General features: G+C 32.3%; 1 pseudogene; it reads left to right on the top strand.

Annotated features, from left to right (window-relative positions):
• Window positions 1-981: 981 nt before the first annotated feature.
• Window positions 982-24359, top strand: LOC132625775 (pectin acetylesterase 8-like; annotated as a pseudogene).
• The last annotated feature ends 907 nt before the right edge of the window (window positions 24360-25266 follow it).

Here is a 25266-nt window from a genome sequence, read left to right as displayed (position 1 = left end):
TGCTTTAATTCCTTGTGATATATGATTCAACATATTAACTCTTGATTAATTAAAATGTGTGTTTCAAATCAATTTGTCTAGGAAGTATATTATTTTTGGACTATTTTTAGTAATAGATTAGCCATCAGGATAAGAGTACAAGTTTATCATAGAATATGAATAATTAAATAGTGGAGCGGTTAATAATTCTGAAAATTTGTGAATATCCATAGACAGAGATCAAAAATGCACATTCAAGTAATTGAAGGTCAAATGTGATTAATTAGTCAAATATTACAAAAATAAAAAATAAAAATTTATCAATAATTGAGCAACCAAACAACACCGTTAACCCTTATTTAATTATACAAAAATGATTAAATACTTATCTCCCTTTAATTTGTGCTCCACTTCAAATGACACCTTGGAGGTCGTTCGAAACTAATCATACATTGAGTTTGTCCCTATAAAAGGAGTAAACTTCCTTGTTAGATATCATTCTTTCTTTGCAAGAAATTATATGTTCCTCATTCCTTTCTTTTTTTTTTTTCAGTGTTCGGTATTGATATCGGAAGCTCAATTAATTCGGATGCACACTACAAGCTCATTTAAGGGGAACACGCTTCCTAACAGAATTTAATTTTTTTATACTTAGAACTTGAATTCGAAACCTTTAATTAAGGGCGTAAGAAACCTATCCATTACACCACAATCTTTATTTGTCGGCAAAAGTCACTTCTCAATGATCACGGCGGCAAGAAACGTACTACTGTTTGGTAAACGTACTACTAGTACAGACTAAATTAAATGCCAATTATTTGTTGACATATAAAACTATACATGCTAGTCATTCTTTTTCTTTTCTTTTCTTTTCTTTTCTTTAAGTCTGTGTAACACTTAAGAGTTAGTAATAATGTTATTTTGAAATGTGAAGAATGAACAATTAATATCCAACTTCTTCACATTTAATTATCTTTTTTTTTTTAAAAAAAAATAGTTTTCATGTTGAGTCTTTGCCGGACAGAAGCCCTTCAAACGCTCCTTGTCAATATCACCATTCTACAAAGTGCCATAGCAAAGGGAGCAGGTGAGAGTTATCTTTCTTAAGTTATTTGTTGATTATATCTATAAAAAGCCCTTTTTTAAAAAAAAAATTATTTACACAGTTTAACCAATTTAATTATATATCAGTTTGTTTGGATGGAAGTGCACCAGCATTCCTTTTTTCACAGGGGAACTGGCTCGGGAGTTCAGAATAGGCTTCTTCACCTTGAGGTTAATTATTAGAGAGAATAATATTTCGGTTAAATGTTTCTTTTAATTTTCGTAATATATGACTCAACACTTTACATTTCAGTTATTAAAATATATGTTTTTGGTTTTGTGTTATTTGAGCTGAAGGTCTTTCGAGACAATCTCTTTATTTCTACGAAATAGGGTAAGGTCTGTACACACTCTTGATATAGTAAAACTATTTGTTTTTTTTTTTAAAATTAAGTTTTCTGTATTTTAGTCATCTTCAAGCAAATTACACAATGATCCGAGGGAGTTTACAAAAAGTGATTTACTCCTCCCTTTTCATGAGGTTAAACATCCTACTTTGAGATGGTGTAAATGCAAAAGAAAAGCTTGAGTACTTGGTCATACATACATGAAATCAAGCTAGCGTTTGGCCCTAGATTCCCAAAAAATAAAATTGAAAAACTTAATTTGGATGAAGTTTTTCAAGTTTTGAAAATTTGTTTGGCCATAGTTTTTCAAAATATATTTCACTTTTTGTTTTGAAAAACATGAAACATCACTTATACCTACAAGTTCTCAAAACTATCAAGAATACTCAACCATACAAAATATACATACTTGTTAATCCCAAATTATTCGGAACATGATATTTTAACAACAATTGCTAGCTACTATAATTCAAATTACAATACAAAGATCCATCTGTGCAAGAAAAAATCAACAGTAATAACTAGCTATTCTTTAATATTATCTACCCAAATTATACGAACAATTTTCACTCTATAGAAGAGACTGTTTTAATTGTGGAAACATGGTAGATACAACTTTAATGGAGAAATATGGTAGATAGAATTAGTTGGGTCATAAATAGTTTTTTTTTTTTTTTTTTTTTTTTTTTTTGTAAAACACAAAAGTTTGGGGTAGTTTTTAAAAGTTTTGAAAAGGCCAAAACATAGATCTTGGCCCAAAAACAGGTTTGAGCCAGAATTTGAGAACTTAAAGATTTGTTTTCAAAATCTGTCAAAATTTTATGGCCAAATAAAGATTTGAAAACAAATTTTCAAAATACGATCCAAAAATCTATGGCCAAACGGGAGCCAAAGTATCAAGATTACTAACTATGCCAAGTATCAAGATTACTAACTATGTCTACTTCCTATGTATAGACAATTATGTTCCTATCTATCACGGTGGATCCCAAGTTATCTCCTTCTTCTACTTTATAATTGAAGGTGATATATGTACTCTTCAATTATAAAGTAACATTACAAGCTTAACAACACACAGAGACAAATAAATGATGGAACAAATAATAATTTTTTTTAATTTGTGAATATCACAAGAAAACAGATCAAAAGGGCACGTTTCCAATAATTAAATGTTACATGAGCTCAGTCAAATATCACAAGAACTGAAATTGAAAAATAGACCAATAATCGAGGGACTAAATATGCTATTAGCCCTAATTATTAGTACTATATTTTCAGTTTACTTTAATTTTTCTCATCTCCAAATCTGAATTTTTTTTAGGGAGGTGGATGGTGTTCTACTGTTTCAGAATGCCTCAGTTGTACTAATCAGCCAATTGGATCTTCAAAAAATATGCCTCTGCAAGGTGCTTTCACTGGAGTTCTAAGCAATGACCCTGACATGAATCCTGGTATATATAAGTAATTAGAGATAATAGGTATTTTGGGTCCCTAAATTTTTAATTAGTTTTATTTCCACCATTTACTTACCCATGTGTTATATTAAGATTGTACTATTATTCTACATTTGCGAGAACATACTTCCAGTCCAAGAGCAACATATTTTCTGCATAAAGGGATAAAAAACAAACATTTTAATTGATTCAAGGGTAGATATGATGAATCATACATCGCAAGAACTAAAATCAGAATTCTATCAACAATCGAAAGACCAAAAGTGTTATTCTCCTTAATAATTATGCTCTTTCTCTCATTTTTTTTTTTTTTTTAATATCAGCTCCTAATTAAAGGTCATCTCTGTCCAAGTTTATAGTCTTCTATGACTGGAATAGAGTCAAGGTCAAGTACTGTGACGGGTCATCTTTTACTGGTGATATTGAAGAAGTTGATCCAGTAAGTAAAAGTCACCAAATTAAGTGTTACGCATTTAATTTGCATTGAGGTTTATAACAGAGAATATGCTAATTAATTAATTAATTGTATCAGGCAACTAATCTCCACTACAGAGGAGCAAGAATTTTCAAGGTGATAGTGGAGGAATTATTAGCTAAAGGAATGTCCAGTGCTCAAAATGTACGATTCTTTTTCCCATCCCACCCTTTTATCTTTTAGGTAACAAAGACTTAATTATATTAAATATATGCATCATAATAAAGTACAAAGTCACTTTCGACTGCATAAGATAAGGTACTGGAGTCTGGAGTCAAGCCCTATTGTTACTATTATAAGCCATTAATGGTTCTAACAAAAACAATTTTTAATTTATTTATCTACTATAAAGCCATCAACAATAAAAACAGGAGGACTGTCAGTGAACTATGTTACCAAAAGTTTCGTTCTAGCAGCTCGTTTGTTAGCTAATACGTTACTACCTTGCTATGTTCCTAGTGAGTGTGGCTAAGCATAGAATGTTTTGTTGTCTACCTCATCAACCACCTGCATTCAGATACCATCCTACCCTCTTATTTCTTACTAATCATTAAGTATCTGAAACTAAATAAAGAAATTCTGCAATATTTCATACGGAAAAGGGCCTAAAATACCCTCGAACTATTGAAAATTGAGCAAAAATACCCTCCATCCACCTTTCAGCCCCCAAATACCCTTATCATCCACCTATTGGGTCTAAAATACCCTTATCACCACCTATTGGGTCTAAAATACCCTTATCACTAACAGAATCTTTTCATTAAACACGTGTCATTTTTCTATTGGTTGGATTATAAAATTAATTAAACTAATTAACTTTTGCAATATTGACCAGATAGTGCCCCCCACCCCCCGACCCGACCCCCCCCCCCCCCCCCCCCCCCGTGAATTTTTTTTTTTTTTTTTGAAAAAAAAGTTGACATTTTTTTTTGCACCCCACCCCACCCCGCACCCTACCCCCCCCCCCCCCCCCCGAAGCAAAAAAAATTAATATTTTTGAAAAAAAAAAGTTTTGACGTTTTTTTTTGGGTTTTTTTAGCTGGGAGGGGAAGGGGGCGTAGGGTGCGGGGTTTGGGGCGTGGGGGGAGGGGGAGGGGGGCGTAGCTGTGAAATGTCTTGATAAATTAAAATGTCTAATGTAATTGAGTTACCAAAAAAAAAAATATCTCACCCTAAAAAACATGGTATATTTTCAACCAAAAATCTAAAAGGCACAAGTGTAGACTACAATATTTTTTTTTTGCACCCCACCCCGCACCCAACACCTCCCCCGCACCCCCCCCCCACCCCCCAAAAATCTAAAAGGCATAAGTTGACTTTTTTTCACCCCGCACCCTCCCCCTACGCCCCCCTCCCCTCCCAGCTAAAAAAAACCCAAAAAAAAACGTCAAAACTTTTTTTTCAAAAATATTAATTTTTTTTTGCGTCGGGGGGGGGGGGGGTAGGGGTGCGGGGTGGGGTGCAAAAAAAATGTCAACTTGTTTTTCAAAAAAAAAAAAAAATTCACCGAGGGGGGGGGGGGGGTCGGGGGTAGGGGGGTAGGGGTGGGGGGCACTTGGGTTATCTGGTAAATTAGTTTAATTAATTTTATAAGCCAACCAATAAAAAAAATGCCACGTGTTTGACCAGAATATTCTGTTAGCAATAGGGGTATTTTAGACCCAATAGGTGGATGGTAAGGGTATTTGGGGGCTGAAAGGTGAATGGAGGGTATTTTTGCTCCATTTTCAATAGTTCGAGGGTATTTTAGGCCCTTTTCCGTATTTCATAATAGGTTATCTTGAGTGGAACTTCAGCTGGAGGATTGGCCGCAATACTAAATTGTGACAAATTCAAAAATTTCCTCCAAATGTTTAGTTTGTACTTTGCACATTCTTTAAAAAATAATAAATGATATGATTATTTTATCATCAGAGGCGGGTTTAGAATTTAAACTCTATGGATTAAACATTTAAGATTTAACATTGAACCCATTATATTTTTAATGTTATGATTCCTATCTACTACTCCCTCCGTTTCAATTTATGTGAACCTTTTCGGAGTACGAGGGTCAAACTTTATAACTTTGACCGTAAATTTAGACATAGATTTTTGAAGCTTATAAAAAAATATTATATATTTAGATACTACATTTAAAGTACTATAAGTCATGATAATTTGCAATTCAAATCATTTCAAAACACTATAAGGAAAACGTGGTTAAAGAACCACCTAGTAGACTCCCCAAATAGTAATAGGTTCACATAAATTGAAACAAAGAGGGTATTTATTATAAATTTAATTATTTTTTACATATAAATTTGTACTCTGCATCAAAAGTTAGGGGTTGAACCCCTACCTAATGTAAACACCTAATTTTTTACCAAACATAAAGTTTTACATCATTTTTAGCGTTTAAATACTTCTTGTAGGTCTAGATCAAATATTTTAATTTTATGTCATTTTTAGTAAGTCTTACTTTTAAAATTTGAAAACTACAAAAAATAGTCACATTTTAGGATAAGTTTCGTCATTTATTTTTCAGGAAAAAAATAGATAATTTACAAAAATATTTTTTCTTTTAATTTAGGTTTTAATAAATAATCTAGTGATTTTTAGTAGTTTTCTTAGTTTAGATTTCATTTTGGACTGCCTATTAAATTTTTCTACATTGTATTAATCTAAAAAATAGTTCTTTAGTAGTTTTTATCTTACGTTATATTTTAAAGCACAAAAGGAACTAAATAAAAAATAAGGTGAAATAACAACACTAACCTAAAACTACCTTGCCACTAAAATCAAGACCCCTATAATACCATACCTCTTACGTCTATCCCTACAAAAACTAACCAAAAATTCTGCAACAAAAATATATCCCTGCACTCACAGCCGCCTAAACTACCCCAACCAAACCCAATCCTAATCCCTATCCCTTAAACCCCTCAACCATAACTAATTCCCCCTTATCCCCAACTCCCTATCCCTCACGTTCCTTTTAATTAGGCAGCAAATATACACGACACTACTTCCATTCACCTATATATATTAACCATACACACAGTAAGAGAACACACAACAAAATCACAGAGAAAAACACCAGTGAACAGAGACACAAAAAAAAAAAAAAAATACAGATGAGGAGAAGAGACAAGAAGGCAAAAATATCTATTGTCACCTTCATCTTCTCCTAAACCAGTCACCAAAGCTTCTTAAACACCACCATAACATCTCGTTTTCTGTCCAAAATTCGGGTTCCGTTCATGGCTCGTGATTCAAACTCCTGTCGTTGTTTGCTTTATTTGGATAGATGAGTTCGACGGAGTTCGTTGTAATAAAGTTCTTATTAAAGAGATCTACATCGAGAGGTCCATATTCTACTCTTTTCTCTTTATCTGTAATTGTTATACAAATGTGATGTTGGCCAGTTCTGTTTGGACTTTTGATATATACATATGTATGTGGCAACTATTATTTAATGGTTTATGCTAGTTCATCAGTTATTAACAAGTTATGTTGCTAGAATCATGTTAGCAATGTTTAATTAAAATAAATTAGGTTTCAGTTTAGTGTGTTAAAAAAAATCATAAGAGTTTGTTTTGCATGTCTTAACCGCCCATGTGTTAGAGCTCAACTAGATAACCAAGTCTTCACTAGATCATACGTGACAACAAAAATTATGTCAAGCGATTTAGAGGATATTTAAAAAAAAAAAAAAAGACCAAAGAAAAACTAAATCGGTGGTTTAATAAATTGGATGACAAGATTGGACTAATTTCTTAGTCATTTGAAGTTAATTTATTAGTGCAAATTTATGGAGAGAATGGCTGCGCACATGCACAAAGCTGTGAGCATCTATGAGTATCAAGAAAATGATCCGTGTGTTTTAGTATTTGTTAATAAAATTAACGAAGGAAGAGTGCAATGTATTTGATGTTAAAGTAGTGTTATGAATTACCAAGCATTTGAGTTTAATTTTCGCTGTTTTGTGTGGTTCATGTGATATGAAATTTGAATTGTTTGTTTAGCTATTTATTTCAGTTTCAAATCATATACCTCCGGCCAAGACCATGTTTAAAGCCCAAATAATTAATCATTGTGAGGAATCGAGATACACAAATTCAGGTCAAGTCCCAGTGCCAAGTAAAAGAAAAAGGGGAAAAAGCATTAGTAAGGGAGTGAGACGGGTTCAAATTGGCTTCAAAATCCGTTGTAAAAGAGTGGAAAAGAGACTAAATAATTATCATGGTTTAAGCAAGGCGAATAGGCTCAAAATTCTAGGTGTGATACGCAAGTTAAGGTCGCGTTTACGCGTCTTGACCGGTGTACGTCGAGGCTGAGGTCACAACTGCGCGTCTTAGTTAAGACTAATAAAAGTTCAACAATTTTTTATGAAACAATTTTTTAAGCGAATCATACGCATAGCTAAATAAATATATTTTATCCATAAATAATTCAAGCTGAACACAAGTTGATAAAGCGACCGTGCTAGAACCACGGGACTCGAAGGGTGCCTCACACCTTCCCCTCGGTCAACAGAATTCCTTACCCGGACTTTTGTTTTCGCAGACCAATAAAAATAGAGTCATTTCCTTTTGATTAGGGATTCATAAGGTGACTTGGAACAGCAAAACTCAATTCCAAGTGGCGACTCTGTAACAAATAAAATAATCCCTTTTCAAAACATCACTTTAATTGGAAAAACCATTTGAAATAAATTTAAACCAATAAACTAATTTTTTTTACGTGGAATAAAAGGGGTGTGACAAATGACGACTCCACTGGGGATAACCAGAATTCTAGCTTTATATATTTACTTGTATTTGGCTTTCTTTATTTCTTAGATATATATTCTGTGCTTGTTGGCCTAATGTGCTATTTGCTGCTTATTTACCGCTTTGATATTATGTGACTTCATATATAAATTGTCTTCTCTTACGCACCCCTCTGAGTCTCTGAACACATTCACCACTGTTCACTGTGTGTGCGGGTACGCTCCATAAAATTTTCTGTCTGAATGAGCCTGTGGGCGGTTACGCTCCTGGTTCAGGATAATTAGCAGTCACACATGTTAGGCGGGGTTGGACCACCAGTGAAGCCGGAAAAGCTCTGCTACCGACGATCTGGCCCTTCCCCGGCTCGAGTTGTCCGCTCGGGTAAGCCAGTCTAGACACCTTCTCCTTTAGGGTGTTAAACCTAGCAGAACAATCCATAAGTAATGATTATCCCTAGTAGGCTACGCTTTATTTACATCACGTGCATTTGACCTAATAGGACTCGGCACAGGGGCTGGGTCCGTCTAAGACATGTGTCTATCTCAAAAGACCACTATGTTTATTTTATGTGCTATCCGAAAACATATTTATTTGGAAGACTTTTGCATGTTGGCCGGTTTTTAGGGTGATTAGGAAGAATAAGAGAGAAATAATTATCCTCCATTTAAAAAAAAAAAACGGGTCGAAGATTGTTGGTGTCAAAAAAAAAAAAAATCCAAAAGTCTAAGCTAGTTTCACGAACTACGCGCACCTGATTCTCACCTCGATGAGATACGTAGGCAATCCTTCTTGGGTTCGGTGATCCTTATTCAATTTTTTTTTTTTTTTAAAAAGAGTTTTCTTTGTTCAAAAAATCCAAAAAGATTTTACCTCATTTTTAGGATTATTCTTTGTAGAAAATTCCAACATTTGAAAAATACCAAAAATATTTTCTTTTATTTCTCTTTTATTTATTCATTCCTTCGAAAATTAAAAAAAAAAGGTTTCTTTTCTTTTAAAGATAAAAAATAAAAAATAAAAATAAAAAAGAGAGAAAATTCAAGAAAAAAAAATAAGTTTTTCCATTATTTCCTGAACTACGTCTGACCTGATTCTTGTTTCGACAAGATACGTAGGCAACCCTTCTTTGGGGTTCGGTCCACCTAAAAAAAAAGGAATAAGAAAATCTCTTGACTTGGTTGGTACTACCATATTTAGGAGTGTGCATGGTAAAGAAGCAAGTGTTAAAAGAATGAGGATGATAGGGACGACCAACTTTGTTGTGAACCATAGATTCTTTTGCTACCTCTTGATTATACCTAAGTGACACTTGAGAAATTCTTTTGCTAAAATTTATGGTCAAAATTAATCCGACTTCATCGTTTCATGTGCATTGTGTGGTGAGCTTTAGATTGAAAATTCAATGACATTGCTTTGTTGATCTAGAACTTGGCCCGAATGTATGTTGAGGCGAAATATTGAGCAACATTTGGTTTGAGAAAGGATTGTAGGCTTTCTTTGACCCGATTGTATCTTTCAAGCCTACTGTAAACACCTAATTTTTGACCAAACATAAACTTTTACATCATTTTTAGCGTTTAAATACTTCTTGTAGGTCTAGAACAAATATTTTAATTTTTATGTCATTTTTAGTAAGTCTTACTTTTAAAATTTGAAAACTACAAAAAATAGATAATTTACAAAAATATTTTTTCTTTTAATTTAGGTTTTAATAAATAATCTAGTGATTTTTAGTAGTTTTCTTAGTTTAGATTTCATTTTGGACTGCCAATTAAATTTTTCTACATTGTATTAGTCTAAAAAATAGTTCATTAGTAGTTTTTATCTTACATTATATTTTAAAGCACAAAAGGAACTAAATAAAAAATAAGGTGAAATAACAACACTAACCTAAAACTACCTTGCCACTAAAATCAAGACCCCTATAATACCATACCTCTTACGTCTATCCCTACAAAAACTAACCAAAAATTCTGCAACAAAAATATATCCCTGCACTCACAGCCGCCTAAACTACCCCAACCAAACCCAATCCTAATCCCTATCCCTTAAACCCCTCAACCATAACTAATTCCCCCTTATCCCAACTCCCTATCCCTCACGTTCCTTTTAATTAGCCAGCAAATATACACGACACTACTTCCATTCACCTATATATATTAACCATACACACAGTAAGAGAACACACAACAAAAACACAGAGAAAAACACCAGTGAACAGAGACACAAAAAAAAAAGAATACAAATGAGGGGAAGAGACAAGAAGGCAAAAATATCTATTGTCACCTTCATCTTCTCCTAAACCAGTCACCAAAGCTTCTTAAACACCACCATAACATCTCGTTTTCTGTCCAAAATTCGGGTTCCGTTCATGGCTCATGATTCAAACTCCTGTCGTTGTTTGCTTTATTTGGATAGATGAGTTCGACGGAGTTCGTTGTAATAAAGTTCTTGTTAAAGAGATCTACATCGAGAGGTCCATATTCTACTATTTTCTCTTTATCTGTAATTGTTATACAAATGTGATGTTGGCCAGTTCTGTTTAGACTTTTGATATATACATATGTATGTTGCAACTATTATTTAATGGTTTATGCTAGTTCATCAGTTATTAACAAGTTATGTTGCTAGAATCATGTTAGCAATGTTTAATTAAAATAAATTAGGTTTCAGTTTAGTGTGTTAAAAAAATCATAAGAGTTTGTTTTGCATGTCTTAACCGCCCATGTGTTAGAGCTCAACTAGATAACCAAGTCTTCACTAGATCATACGTGACAACAAAAATTATGTCAAGCGATTTAGAGGATATTTACAAAAAAAAAGGGACCAAAGAAAAACTAAATCGGTGGTTTAATAAATTGGATGACAAGATTGGACTAATTTCTTAGTCATTTGAAGTTAATTTATTAGTGCAAATTTATGGAGAGAATGGCTGCGCACATGCACAAAGTTGTGAGCATCTATGACTATCAAGAAAATGATCCGTGTGTTTTAGTCTCTGTTAATAAAATTAACGAAGGAAGAGTGCAATGTATTTGATGTTAAAGAAGTGTTATGAATTACCAAGCATTTGAGTTTAATTGTCCCTGTTTTGTGTGGTTCATGTGATATGAAATTTGAATTGTTTGTTTAGCTATTTATTTCAGTTTCAAATCATATACCTCCGGCCAAGACCAATGTTTAAAGCCCAAATAATTAATCATTGTGAGGAATCGAGATACACAAATTCAGGTCAAGTCCCAGTGCCAAGTAAAAGAAAAAGGGGAAAAAACATTAGTAAGGGAGTGAGACGGGTTCAAATTGACTTCAAAATCCGTTGTAAAAGAGTGGAAAAGAGACAAAATAATTATCGTGGTTTAAGCCAGGCGAATAGAGTTAAGGTCAAGTACTGTGACGTGACGGGTCATCTTTTACTGGTGATATTGAAGAAGTTGATCCAGTAAGTAAAAGTCACCAAATTAAGTGTTACGCATTTAATTTGCATTGAGGTTTATAACAGAGAATATGCTAATTAATTAATTAATTGTATGGCAACTAATCTCCACTACAGAGGAGCAAGAATTTTCAAGGTGATAGTGGAGGAATTATTAGCTAAAGGAATGTCTAGTGCTCAAAATGTACGATTCTTTTTCCCATCCCACCCTTTTATCTTTTAGGTAACAAAGACTTAATTATATTAAATATATGCATCATAATAAATAATAAAGTACAAGGTCACTTTCGACTGTATAAGGTAAGGTACTGGAGTCTGGAGTCAAGCCCTATTGTTACTATTATAAGCCATTAATGGTTCTAACAAAAGTAATTTTTAATTTATTTATCTGCTATAAAGCCATCAACAATAAATACAGGAGGAACTGTCAGTTAGTGAACTATGTTACTAAAAGTTTCGTTCTAGCAGCTCGTTTGTTAGCTAATACGTTACTACCTTGCTATGTTCCTAGTGAGTGTGGCTAAGCATAGAATGTTTTGTTGTCTACCTCATCAACCACCTGCATTCGGATACCATCCTACCCTCTTATTTCTTACTAATCATTAAGTATCTGAAACTAAATAAAGAAATTCTACAATATTTCATAATAGGTTATCTTGAGTGGAACTTCAGCTGGAGGATTGGCTGCAATACTAAATTGTGACAAATTCAAAAATTTCCTCCAAATGGACACTAGGTTGAAATGCATTTCGGATGCTGGTTTCTTTCTTAATGTGTGAGTATATTATCATACGAATCTTGATAATTGTTTACTCCTTCCGTTCACTTTTATTGTTCAGTTTGTACTTTGCACATTCTTTAAAAAATAATAAATGATATGATTATTTTATCAGCAGAGACGGGTTTAGAATTTAAACTCTATGGATTAAACATTTAAGATTTAACATTGAACCCATTATATTTTTAATGTTATGATTCCTATCTACTACTCCCTCCGTTTCAATTTATGTGAACCTTTTCGGAGTACGAGGATCAAACTTTATAACTTTGACCGTAAATTTAGACATAGATTTTTGAAGCTTATAAAAAAAAATTATATATTTAGATACTACATTTAAAGTACTATAAGTCATGATAATTTGCAATTCAAATCATTTCAAAACACTATAAGGAAAACGTGGTTAAAGAACCACCTCGTAGACTCCCCAAATAGTAATAGGTTCACATAAATTGAAACAAAGAGGGTATTTATTATAAATTTAATTATTTTTTACATATAAATTTGTACTCTGCATCAAAAGTTAGGGGTTGAACCCCTACCTAATGTAAACACCTAATTTTTGACCAAACATAAATTTTTACATCATTTTTAGCGTTTAAATACTTCTTGTAGGTCTAGATCAAATATTTTAATTTTTATGTCATTTTTAGTAAGTCTTACTTTTAAAATTTGAAAACTACAAAAAATAGTCACATTTTAGGATAAGTTTCGTCATTTATTTTTCAGGAAAAAAATAGATAATTTACAAAAATATTTTTTCTTTTAATTTAGGTTTTAATAAATAATCTAGTGATTTTTAGTAGTTTTCTTAGTTTAGATTTCATTTTGGACTGCCTATTAAATTTTTCTACATTGTATTAATCTAAAAAATAGTTCTTTAGTAGTTTTTATCTTACGTTATATTTTAAAGCACAAACGGAGCTAAATAAAAAATAAGGTGAAATAACAACACTAACCTAAAACTACCTTGCCACTAAAATCAAGACCCCTATAATACCATACCTCTTACGTCTATCCCTACAAAAACTAACCAAAAATTCTGCAACAAAAATATATCCCTGCACTCACAGCCGCCTAAACTACCCCAACCAAACCCAATCCTAATCCCTATCCCTTAAACCCCTCAACCATAACTAATTCCCCCTTATCCCAACTCCCTATCCCTCACGTTCCTTTTAATTAGCCAGCAAATATACACGACACTACTTCCATTCACCTATATATATTAACCATACACACAGTAAGAGAACACACAACAAAAACACAGAGAAAAACACCAGTGAACAGAGACACAAAAAAAAAAGAATACAAATGAGGGGAAGAGACAAGAAGGCAAAAATATCTATTGTCACCTTCATCTTCTCCTAAACCAGTCACCAAAGCTTCTTAAACACCACCATATTCGGGTTCCGTTCATGGCTCATGATTCAAACTCCTGTCGTTGTTTGCTTTATTTGGATAGATGAGTTCGACGGAGTTCGTTGTAATAAAGTTCTTGTTAAAGAGATCTACATCGAGAGGTCCATATTCTACTATTTTCTCTTTATCTGTAATTGTTATACAAATGTGATGTTGGCCAGTTCTGTTTGGACTTTTGATATATACATATGTATGTTGCAACTATTATTTAATGGTTTATGCTAGTTCATTAGTTATTAACAAGTTATGTTGCTAGAATCATGTTAGCAATGTTTAATTAAAATAAATTAGGTTTCAGTTTAGTGTGTTAAAAAAATCATAAGAGTTTGTTTTGCATGTCTTAACCGCCCATGTGTTAGAGCTCAACTAGATAACCAAATCTTCACTAGATCATACGTGACAACAAAAATTATGTCAAGCGATTTAGAGGATATTTACAAAAAAAAAGGGACCAAAGAAAAACTAAATCGGTGGTTTAATAAATTGGATGACAAGATTGGACTAATTTCTTAGTCATTTGAAGTTAATTTATTAGTGCAAATTTATGGAGAGAATGGCTGCGCACATGCACAAAGTTGTGAGCATCTATGACTATCAAGAAAATGATCCGTGTGTTTTAGTCTCTGTTAATAAAATTAACGAAGGAAGAGTGCAATGTATTTGATGTTAAAGAAGTGTTATCAATTACCAAGCATTTGAGTTTAATTGTCCCTGTTTTGTGTGGTTCATGTGATATGAAATTTGAATTGTTTGTTTAGCTATTTATTTCAGTTTCAAATCATATACCTCCGGCCAAGACCAATGTTTAAAGCCCAAATAATTAATCATTGTGAGGAATCGAGATACACAAATTCAGGTCAAGTCCCAGTGCCAAGTAAAAGAAAAAGGGGAAAAAACATTAGTAAGGGAGTGAGACGGGTTCAAATTGACTTCAAAATCCGTTGTAAAAGAGTGGAAAAGAGACAAAATAATTATCATGGTTTAAGCCAGGCGAATAGAGTCAAGGTCAAGTACTGTGACGGGTCATCTTTTACTGGTGATATTGAAGAAGTTGATCCAGTAAGTAAAAGTCACCAAATTAAGTGTTACGCATTTAATTTGCATTGAGGTTTATAACAGAAAATATGCTAATTAATTAATTAATTGTATCAGGCAACTAATCTCCACTACAGAGGAGCAAGAATTTTCAAGGTGATAGTGGAGGAATTATTAGCTAAAGGAATGTCTAGTGCTCAAAATGTACGATTCTTTTTCCCATCCCACCCTTTTATCTTTTAGGTAACAAAGACTTAATTATATTAAATATATGCATCATAATAAATAATAAAGTACAAGTCACTTTCGACTGTATAAGGTATGGTACTGGAGTCTGGAGTCAAGCCCTATTGTTACTATTATAAGTCATTAATGGTTCTAACAAAAGTAATTTTTAATTTATTTATCTGCTATAAAGCCATCAACAATAAATACAGGAGGAACTGTCAGTTAGTGAACTATGTTACTAAAAGTTTCGTTCTAGCAGCTCGTTTGTTAGCTAATACGTTACTACCTTGCTATGTTCCTAGTGAGTGTGGCTAAGCATAGAATGTTTTGTTGTCTACCTCATCAATCACCTGCATTCGGATACCATCCTACCCTCTTATTTCTTACTAATCATTAAGTATCTGAAACTAAATAAAGAAATTCTACAATATTTCATAATAGGTTATCTTGAGTGGAACTTCAGCTGGAGGATTGGCTGCAATACTAAATTGTGACAAATTCAAAAATTTCCTCCAAATGGACACTAGGTTGAAATGCATTTCGGATGCTGGTTTCTTTCTTAATGTGTGAGTATATTATCATACGAATCTTGATAATTGTTTACTCCTTCCGTTCACTTTTATTGTTCAGTTTGTACTTTGCACATTCTTTAAAAAATAATAAATGATATGATTATTTTATCAGCAGAGACGGGTTTAGAATTTAAACTCTATGGATTAAACATTTAAGATTTAACATTGAACCCATTATATTTTTAATGTTATGATTCCTATCTACTACTCCCTCCGTTTCAATTTATGTGAACCTTTTCGGAGTACGAGGGTCAAACTTTATAACTTTGACCGTAAATTTAGACATAGATTTTTGAAGCTTATAAAAAAAAAATTATATATTTAGATACTACATTTAAAGTACTATAAGTCATGATAATTTGCAATTCAAATCATTTCAAAACACTATAAGGAAAACGTGGTTAAAGAACCACCTCGTAGACTCCCCAAATAGTAATAGGTTCACATAAATTGAAACAAAGAGGGTATTTATTATAAATTTAATTATTTTTTACATATAAATTTGTACTCTGCATCAAAAGTTAGGGGTTGAACCCCTACCTAATGTAAACACCTAATTTTTGACCAAACATAAATTTTTACATCATTTTTAGCGTTTAAATACTTCTTGTAGGTCTAGATCAAATATTTTAATTTTTATGTCATTTTTAGTAAGTCTTACTTTTAAAATTTGAAAACTACAAAAAATAGTCACATTTTAGGATAAGTTTCGTCATTTATTTTTCAGGAAAAAAATAGATAATTTACAAAAATATTTTTTCTTTTAATTTAGGTTTTAATAAATAATCTAGTGATTTTTAGTAGTTTTCTTAGTTTAGATTTCATTTTGGACTGCCTATTAAATTTTTCTACATTGTATTAATCTAAAAAATAGTTCTTTAGTAGTTTTTATCTTACGTTATATTTTAAAGCACAAACGGAGCTAAATAAAAAATAAGGTGAAATAACAACACTAACCTAAAATTACCTTGCCACTAAAATCAAGACCCCTATAATACCATACCTCTTACGTCTATCCCTACAAAAACTAACCAAAAATTCTGCAACAAAAATATATCCCTGCACTCATAGCCGCCTAAACTACCCCAACCAAACCCAATCCTAATCCCTATCCCTTAAACCCCTCAACCATAACTAATTCCCCCTTATCCCAACTCCCTATCCCTCACGTTCCTTTTAATTAGGCAGCAAATATACACGACACTACTTCCATTCACCTATATATATTAACCATACACACAGTAAGAGAACACACAACAAAATCACAGAGAAAAACACCAGTGAACAGAGACACAAAAAAAAAAAAAAATACAGATGAGGAGAAGAGACAAGAAGGCAAAAATATCTATTGTCACCTTCATCTTCTCCTAAACCAGTCACCAAAGCTTCTTAAACACCACCATAACATCTCGTTTTCTGTCCAAAATTCGGGTTCCGTTCATGGCTCGTGATTCAAACTCCTGTCGTTGTTTGCTTTATTTGGATAGATGAGTTCGACGGAGTTCGTTGTAATAAAGTTCTTGTTAAAGAGATCTACATCGAGAGGTCCATATTCTACTATTTTCTCTTTATCTGTAATTGTTATACAAATGTGATGTTGGCCAGTTCTGTTTGGACTTTTGATATATACATATGTATGTTGCAACTATTATTTAATGGTTTATGCTAGTTCATCAGTTATTAACAAGTTATGTTGCTAGAATCATGTTAGCAATGTTTAATTAAAATAAATTAGGTTTCAGTTTAGTGTGTTAAAAAAATCATAAGAGTTTGTTTTGCATGTCTTAACCGCCCATGTGTTAGAGCTCAACTAGATAACCAAGTCTTCACTAGATCATACGTGACAACAAAAATTATGTCAAGCGATTTAGAGGATATTTACAAAAAAAAAGGGACCAAAGAAAAACTAAATCGGTGGTTTAATAAATTGGATGACAAGATTGGACTAATTTCTTAGTCATTTGAAGTTAATTTATTAGTGCAAATTTATGGAGAGAATGGCTGCGCACATGCACAAAGTTGTGAGCATCTATGACTATCAAGAAAATGATCCGTGTGTTTTAGTCTCTGTTAATAAAATTAACGAAGGAAGAGTGCAATGTATTTGATGTTAAAGAAGTGTTATGAATTACCAAGCATTTGAGTTTAATTTTCCCTGTTTTGTGTGGTTCATGTGATATGAAATTTGAATTGTTTGTTTAGCTATTTATTTCAGTTTCAAATCATATACCTCCGGCCAAGACCAATGTTTAAAGCCCAAATAATTAATCATGGTGAGGAATCGAGATACACAAATTCAGGTCAAGTCCCAGTGCCAAGTAAAAGAAAAAGGGGAAAAAACATTAGTAAGGGAGTGAGACGGGTTCAAATTGACTTCAAAATCCGTTGTAAAAGAGTGGAAAAGAGACAAAATAATTATCGTGGTTTAAGCCAGGCGAATAGAGTCAAGGTCAAGTACTGTGACGGGTCATCTTTTACTGGTGATATTGAAGAAGTTGATCCAGTAAGTAAAAGTCACCAAATTAAGTGTTACGCATTTAATTTGCATTGAGGTTTATAACAGAGAATATGCTAATTAATTAATTAATTGTATCAGGCAACTAATCTCCACTACAGAGGAGCAAGAATTTTCAAGGTGATAGTGGAGGAATTATTAGCTAAAGGAATGTCTAGTGCTCAAAATGTACGATTCTTTTTCCCATCCCACCCTTTTATCTTTTAGGTAACAAAGACTTAATTATATTAAATATATGCATCATAATAAATAATAAAGTACAAGGTCACTTTCGACTGTATAAGGTAAGGTACTGGAGTCTGGAGTCAAGCCCTATTGTTACTATTATAAGCCATTAATGGTTCTAACAAAAGTAATTTTTAATTTATTTATCTGCTATAAAGCCATCAACAATAAATACAGGAGGAACTGTCAGTTAGTGAACTATGTTACTAAAAGTTTCGTTCTAGCAGCTCGTTTGTTAGCTAATACGTTACTACCTTGCTATGTTCCTAGTGAGTGTGGCTAAGCATAGAATGTTTTGTTGTCTACCTCATCAACCACCTGCATTCGGATACCATCCTACCCTCTTATTTCTTACTAATCATTAAGTATCTGAAACTAAATAAAGAAATTCTACAATATTTCATAATAGGTTATCTTGAGTGGAACTTCAGCTGGAGGATTGGCTGCAATACTAAATTGTGACAAATTCAAAAATTTCCTCCAAATGGACACTAGGTTGAAATGCATTTCGGATGCTGGTTGCTTTCTTAATGTGTGAGTATATTATCATACGAATCTTGATAATTGTTTACTCCTTCCGTTCACTTTTATTGTTCAGTTTGTACTTTGCACATTCTTTAAAAAATAATAAATGATATGATTATTTTATCAGCAGAGACGGGTTTAGAATTTAAACTCTATGGATTAAACATTTAAGATTTAACATTGAACCCATTATATTTTTAATGTTATGATTCCTATCTACTACTCCCTCCGTTTCAATTTATGTGAACCTTTTCGGAGTACGAGGGTCAAACTTTATAACTTTGACCGTAAATTTAGACATAGATTTTTGAAGCTTATAAAAAAAAAATTATATATTTAGATACTACATTTAAAGTACTATAAGTCATGATAATTTGCAATTCAAATCATTTCAAAACACTATAAGGAAAACGTGGTTAAAGAACCACCTCGTAGACTCCCCAAATAGTAATAGGTTCACATAAATTGAAACAAAGAGGGTATTTATTATAAATTTAATTATTTTTTACATATAAATTTGTACTCTGCATCAAAAGTTAGGGGTTGAACCCCTACCTAATGTAAACACCTAATTTTTGACCGAACATAAATTTTTACATCATTTTTAGCGTTTAAATACTTCTTGTAGGTCTAGATCAAATATTTTAATTTTTATGTCATTTTTAGTAAGTCTTACTTTTAAAATTTGAAAACTACAAAAAATAGTCACATTTTAGGATAAGTTTCGTCATTTATTTTTCAGGAAAAAAATAGATAATTTACAAAAATATTTTTTCTTTTAATTTAGGTTTTAATAAATAATCTAGTGATTTTTAGTAGTTTTCTTAGTTTAGATTTCATTTTGGACTGCCTATTAAATTTTTCTACATTGTATTAATCTAAAAAATAGTTCTTTAGTAGTTTTTATCTTACGTTATATTTTAAAGCACAAACGGAGCTAAATAAAAAATAAGGTGAAATAACAACACTAACCTAAAACTACCTTGCCACTAAAATCAAGACCCCTATAATACCATACCTCTTACGTCTATCCCTACAAAAACTAACCAAAAATTCTGCAACAAAAATATATCCCTGCACTCACAGCCGCCTAAACTACCCCAACCAAACCCAATCCTAATCCCTATCCCTTAAACCCCTCAACCATAACTAATTCCCCCTTATCCCAACTCCCTATCCCTCACGTTCCTTTTAATTAGGCAGCAAATATACACGACACTACTTCCATTCACCTATATATATTAACCATACACACAGTAAGAGAACACACAACAAAATCACAGAGAAAAACACCAGTGAACAGAGACACAAAAAAAAAAAAAAAATACAGATGAGGAGAAGAGACAAGAAGGCAAAAATATCTATTGTCACCTTCATCTTCTCCTAAACCAGTCACCAAAGCTTCTTAAACACCACCATAACATCTCGTTTTCTGTCCAAAATTCGGGTTCCGTTCATGGCTCGTGATTCAAACTCCTGTCGTTGTTTGCTTTATTTGGATAGATGAGTTCGACGGAGTTCGTTGTAATAAAGTTCTTATTAAAGAGATCTACATCGAGAGGTCCATATTCTACTCTTTTCTCTTTATCTGTAATTGTTATACAAATGTGATGTTGGCCAGTTCTGTTTGGACTTTTGATATATACATATGTATGTGGCAACTATTATTTAATGGTTTATGCTAGTTCATCAGTTATTAACAAGTTATGTTGCTAGAATCATGTTAGCAATGTTTAATTAAAATAAATTAGGTTTCAGTTTAGTGTGTTAAAAAAAATCATAAGAGTTTGTTTTGCATGTCTTAACCGCCCATGTGTTAGAGCTCAACTAGATAACCAAGTCTTCACTAGATCATACGTGACAACAAAAATTATGTCAAGCGATTTAGAGGATATTTAAAAAAAAAAAAAAAAAAGGACCAAAGAAAAACTAAATCGGTGGTTTAATAAATTGGATGACAAGATTGGACTAATTTCTTAGTCATTTGAAGTTAATTTATTAGTGCAAATTTATGGAGAGAATGGCTGCGCACATGCACAAAGCTGTGAGCATCTATGACTATCAAGAAAATGATCCGTGTGTTTTAGTATTTGTTAATAAAATTAACGAAGGAAGAGTGCAATGTATTTGATGTTAAAGTAGTGTTATGAATTACCAAGCATTTGAGTTTAATTTTCGCTGTTTTGTGTGGTTCATGTGATATGAAATTTGAATTGTTTGTTTAGCTATTTATTTCAGTTTCAAATCATATACCTCCGGCCAAGACCAATGTTTAAAGCCCAAATAATTAATCATTGTGAGGAATCGAGATACACAAATTCAGGTCAAGTCCCAGTGCCAAGTAAAAGAAAAAGGGGAAAAAGCATTAGTAAGGGAGTGAGACGGGTTCAAATTGGCTTCAAAATCCGTTGTAAAAGAGTGGAAAAGAGACTAAATAATTATCATGGTTTAAGCAAGGCGAATAGGCTCAAAATTCTAGGTGTGATACGCAAGTTAAGGTCGCGTTTACGCATCTTGACCCGTGTACGTCGAGGCTGAGGTCACAACTGCGCGTCTTAGTTAAGACTAATAAAAGTTCAACAATTTTTTAAGCAAATCATACGCATAGCTAAATAAATACATTTTATCCATAAATAATTCAAACTGAACACAAGTTGATAAAGCGACCGTGCTATAACCACGACACTCGAGGGGTGCCTCACACCTTCCCCTCGGTCAACAGAATTCCTTACCCGAACTTTTGTTTTCGCAGACCAATAAAAATAGAGTCATTTCCTTTTGATTAGGGATTCATAAGGTGACTTGGAACACCAAAACTCAATTTCAAGTGGCGACTCTCTAACAAATAAAATAATCTCTTTTCAAAACATCACTTTAATTGGAAAACCCCTTTGAAATAAATTTAAACCAATAAACTAATTTATTTTACGTGGAAAAAAAGGGGTGTGACGCCTAATATGTTAGATCCTCCTCGGCTTACCACAATACCACATATTGATGGCGTATAGTTTAATGGACTTGGAAAATGATTTGGGAAAAGAACAATTAATGTTAAGGGTAAAGCAAGAAAAATAAATTGTCTTTTTTTTTATATGCTAAAGTGGACAAGTAAAAATAAAAATTTATTTTTAATATAGTGAACAAGAAAAAGTAAACCAATGGAGTATGTGTTATGCTTTTTCTTTTTCCCACCCTTTTGGCCAATTTCGTATGAGTTTATGCAGAAATACAATTGCTGGTAAACCGGAGATTAAAGAGCTGTATGAGAGAGTTGTTGTGTTGCATGTAAGAATAATCATTTAAGTAGTATTTCAATTGTTAATTTTAGCAAATAATTTAACCCTTAAATTAAGACATTAATTCTTGATTCTTTTGAAATTTAGGGGTCTACCAAGAACCTTCCAGCATCTTGCACCTCCACTTTAAAGCCAAGTTTGGTAAGAGATTTATTTTGAGATTAGGAATATTTTTGATATCTCTTGATAAATTCTAATTTTGATTCTTAAGGTATCTGACTAAACATATTTAATCTTTAATTAGTTGAAATGTGCACTTTTGATCCCTCGATATTCTCCTAATAAATTTTAACTAATTGAAGGTTAAATGTGTTTTATCGAATATCATACGGATTCAAAATCAGAATATAACAATAACTGAAAGACCAAAAATATTATTATTCCGGTTGGTCTTTTGATATACTAAAATGCATGATATTTCTCACAGCATAACTTTTGATCATAATTGTGCAGTGCTTCTTCCCTCAGTATGTAGCAGGATATATTCAAACACCTCTTTTCATAATTAATTCGGCCTATGATTCCTGGCAGGTTAGAAAGATAATATAATTCTAAGAATTACCAACTTTTATTTACTGCATGTTTAAGATTTCTTCCCTTAAGTTTAGACTATAAAGTATAATATGTTTTATCTTTTGATTTATGAAAATTAGGTAAATAATAGTTTGGTTCCTGAAGATGCTGACCCTCAAGGCATTTGGAATAATTGCAAGAAAAATATAAATGAATGCTCACCTAGTCAACTCAATATTCTCCATGGTAAGTATTTTGTTGATGGGGTTCTCTCTCTCTTTTTTTTTGGGGGGGGGGGGGGGGGGGGGGGGGGGTTAATAGCACTTTTGGTCTTTTAATTATTTAAAAAAAATTGATTTTAGTCTTTGTAATATCTGACTAAACATATTTAACCTTTAATTACTTGAAATGTGCACTTTTAATTCTTTTACCTATGAACATTCACAAATTTTCAGAATTACTAACCGCCACACCATTTAATTAATTATTCGTGTGTTATGTTAAATGTGTATTGTTCCCTATATTTGAGAGACAATGTAAGTAGTCCAAATATATCATATTCCTTACATAAAAAGACTAAAAACACAAATTTTAGAAGGTTAGATGTGTTTCAAATTTTAGAAGGTTAGATATGTTTGAGTCCTGTATCGCCAAGGCCAAAACATAATTTATCAATGACTGAGAGATCAAAAGTGCTATTCTCCATATGTATAAATTAAAGAGGAATGTATTTTCTGTTGAAGTTTTTTAATGCAATAACGGAATTAGGAGGGACTTCATCTATAGGGTATTTCATAATATCCTGCCATTACCATAATATCATAGAAAGACAAAGTTATTGGTTCTACAATAACTCTCCAACATTATCTAACAAGGTAGGCGTGGAAAAATTCAGTTATGAAAATATGAACCATCAAATTCGTATATGTTGGGGCGGGCTAATTTACTAACTCAATTCATTTTGATCTACATAATTTAGCCCATTTAAAAGTTGAGTAGATATGTAGTTTTAATCTAATAATTGAACGGTTTTCCCTTCAAGTGGATTGGTCTTTAATTTTTGCCCTTTAAAACCGAACTTATGTCTAGTGGAGCATAAGTTTTTTAAGGGTGTGGGCATAACTTGTGGATGTTATTATGTGTAACTTATGCGCCTCTAGGCCTAAATTCGATTTTGAACGGTAAATGGGCAAAAATTAAAGACCAGCACAAAATAGGGTAAAAGTACAGATGACCCCGTTTATATTGACTAATGAAAAACTTAGTCAAAATATTTTCAAAACTATATTTACAACATATATTATATATATGTATAACAAAGAAAAAAAAGTTTTATTAGGTAATTAAATAAATTATAAAAAAACCAAAAAAGAAATTTAGATTCAATAATAGTTGGGCGGGTTAATTAGGTTATAACCTATTATTTAGCTCATTTTGACACAATTCAGTTCAGCCTAAATAACCTTTGAAGTTTGAATAGGTTCAACCATTCAAGCATAATTTATTAACTCAATCCATTTTGACCCGCCTAATGTAGCTCAACCCGTACATTTGACAACTCTATGTATAACTGTTGAGATGAGACTAACTCGTTATTGCAGACAATTGCCACAACTGTTGGGGACTGGTTCTACGAAGAAAGTGTATTTCAGAACACAGATTGTCCTTGCCCTTGTGGCCAAAAATTCTGCCATAAGGAACAGCTAATTAAATTAGGTTGTTGTATCATCATAAATTAGCTATGTTGTTCAACATAAAATGCACCATATGTATGATATATGAATTTTATATGTCTACTTCCTCTCTTTCAAAATGGATTTCTTTTGTGTAAATAAGCTATGTATCTAATAATTGTGATCTATAGGAGGAGGATGTGACATAATTCTATGGCTAAGGATTCATCTTTTTTGGCTTTTTCCTCCATTTCTATTTTCTCAATTTTTGGTCTTGTGAGATTTTTTTCATTTATTTTGTCATTGATGCCACATAATATATAGTATTAGTATTGAATAAGTGTATGGCATCCGGAACATAATGCATTTTAACTTCTTATCCACATTTTTTAAGTAACTTTGAGCTTGCTCACATTACCAATTTCAAGTCCATATAAAGAAGGAAAAGGAGGAAAACTGCGGTAGATTAGTATCCAATGTAAAACTAGTCAATTCATGATAAATTCTTAACAATATAGATAATGTTGGGACATGCTCACCTAGGCACGTGTTACATTAGCGCACAAATATGATGAAAAATAGGCCACCTTGTTAGCCTGAGATGAATTTCAAATTGAAAATATGGTCAATGAAGACTTTTATTGTCTAACTCAATTTGCTTGGGACTAAAATGTAATAACTGTTGTAACAACATCTTTATCGTAAATCGATACTGAGAGAGTTTAGAAAATAACGAATATATATTAGGAGGATCTCTTACATGTTATGTAAGGGTGTACATAGTTCAATTTGATTCTTATGTTTTTTTAATTTACCAAACCAAATCAACTATATCGGTTGTTTTTAATTTATAAAACATATCAGACCAACAAAATTGAAGTTTTCTCTTACTAACATTTTTTCGGTAAGGTCTCCATAAAACAAGGAGATCTTACAACATA

The sequence above is a fragment of the Lycium barbarum genome, unplaced genomic scaffold, assembly GCF_019175385.1.
Source record: "Lycium barbarum isolate Lr01 unplaced genomic scaffold, ASM1917538v2 unchr_scaffold_76, whole genome shotgun sequence".
In the NCBI taxonomy this organism is placed as follows: domain Eukaryota; kingdom Viridiplantae; phylum Streptophyta; class Magnoliopsida; order Solanales; family Solanaceae; genus Lycium; species Lycium barbarum.
This window is presented reverse-complemented; position numbering and strand designations above follow the sequence as displayed.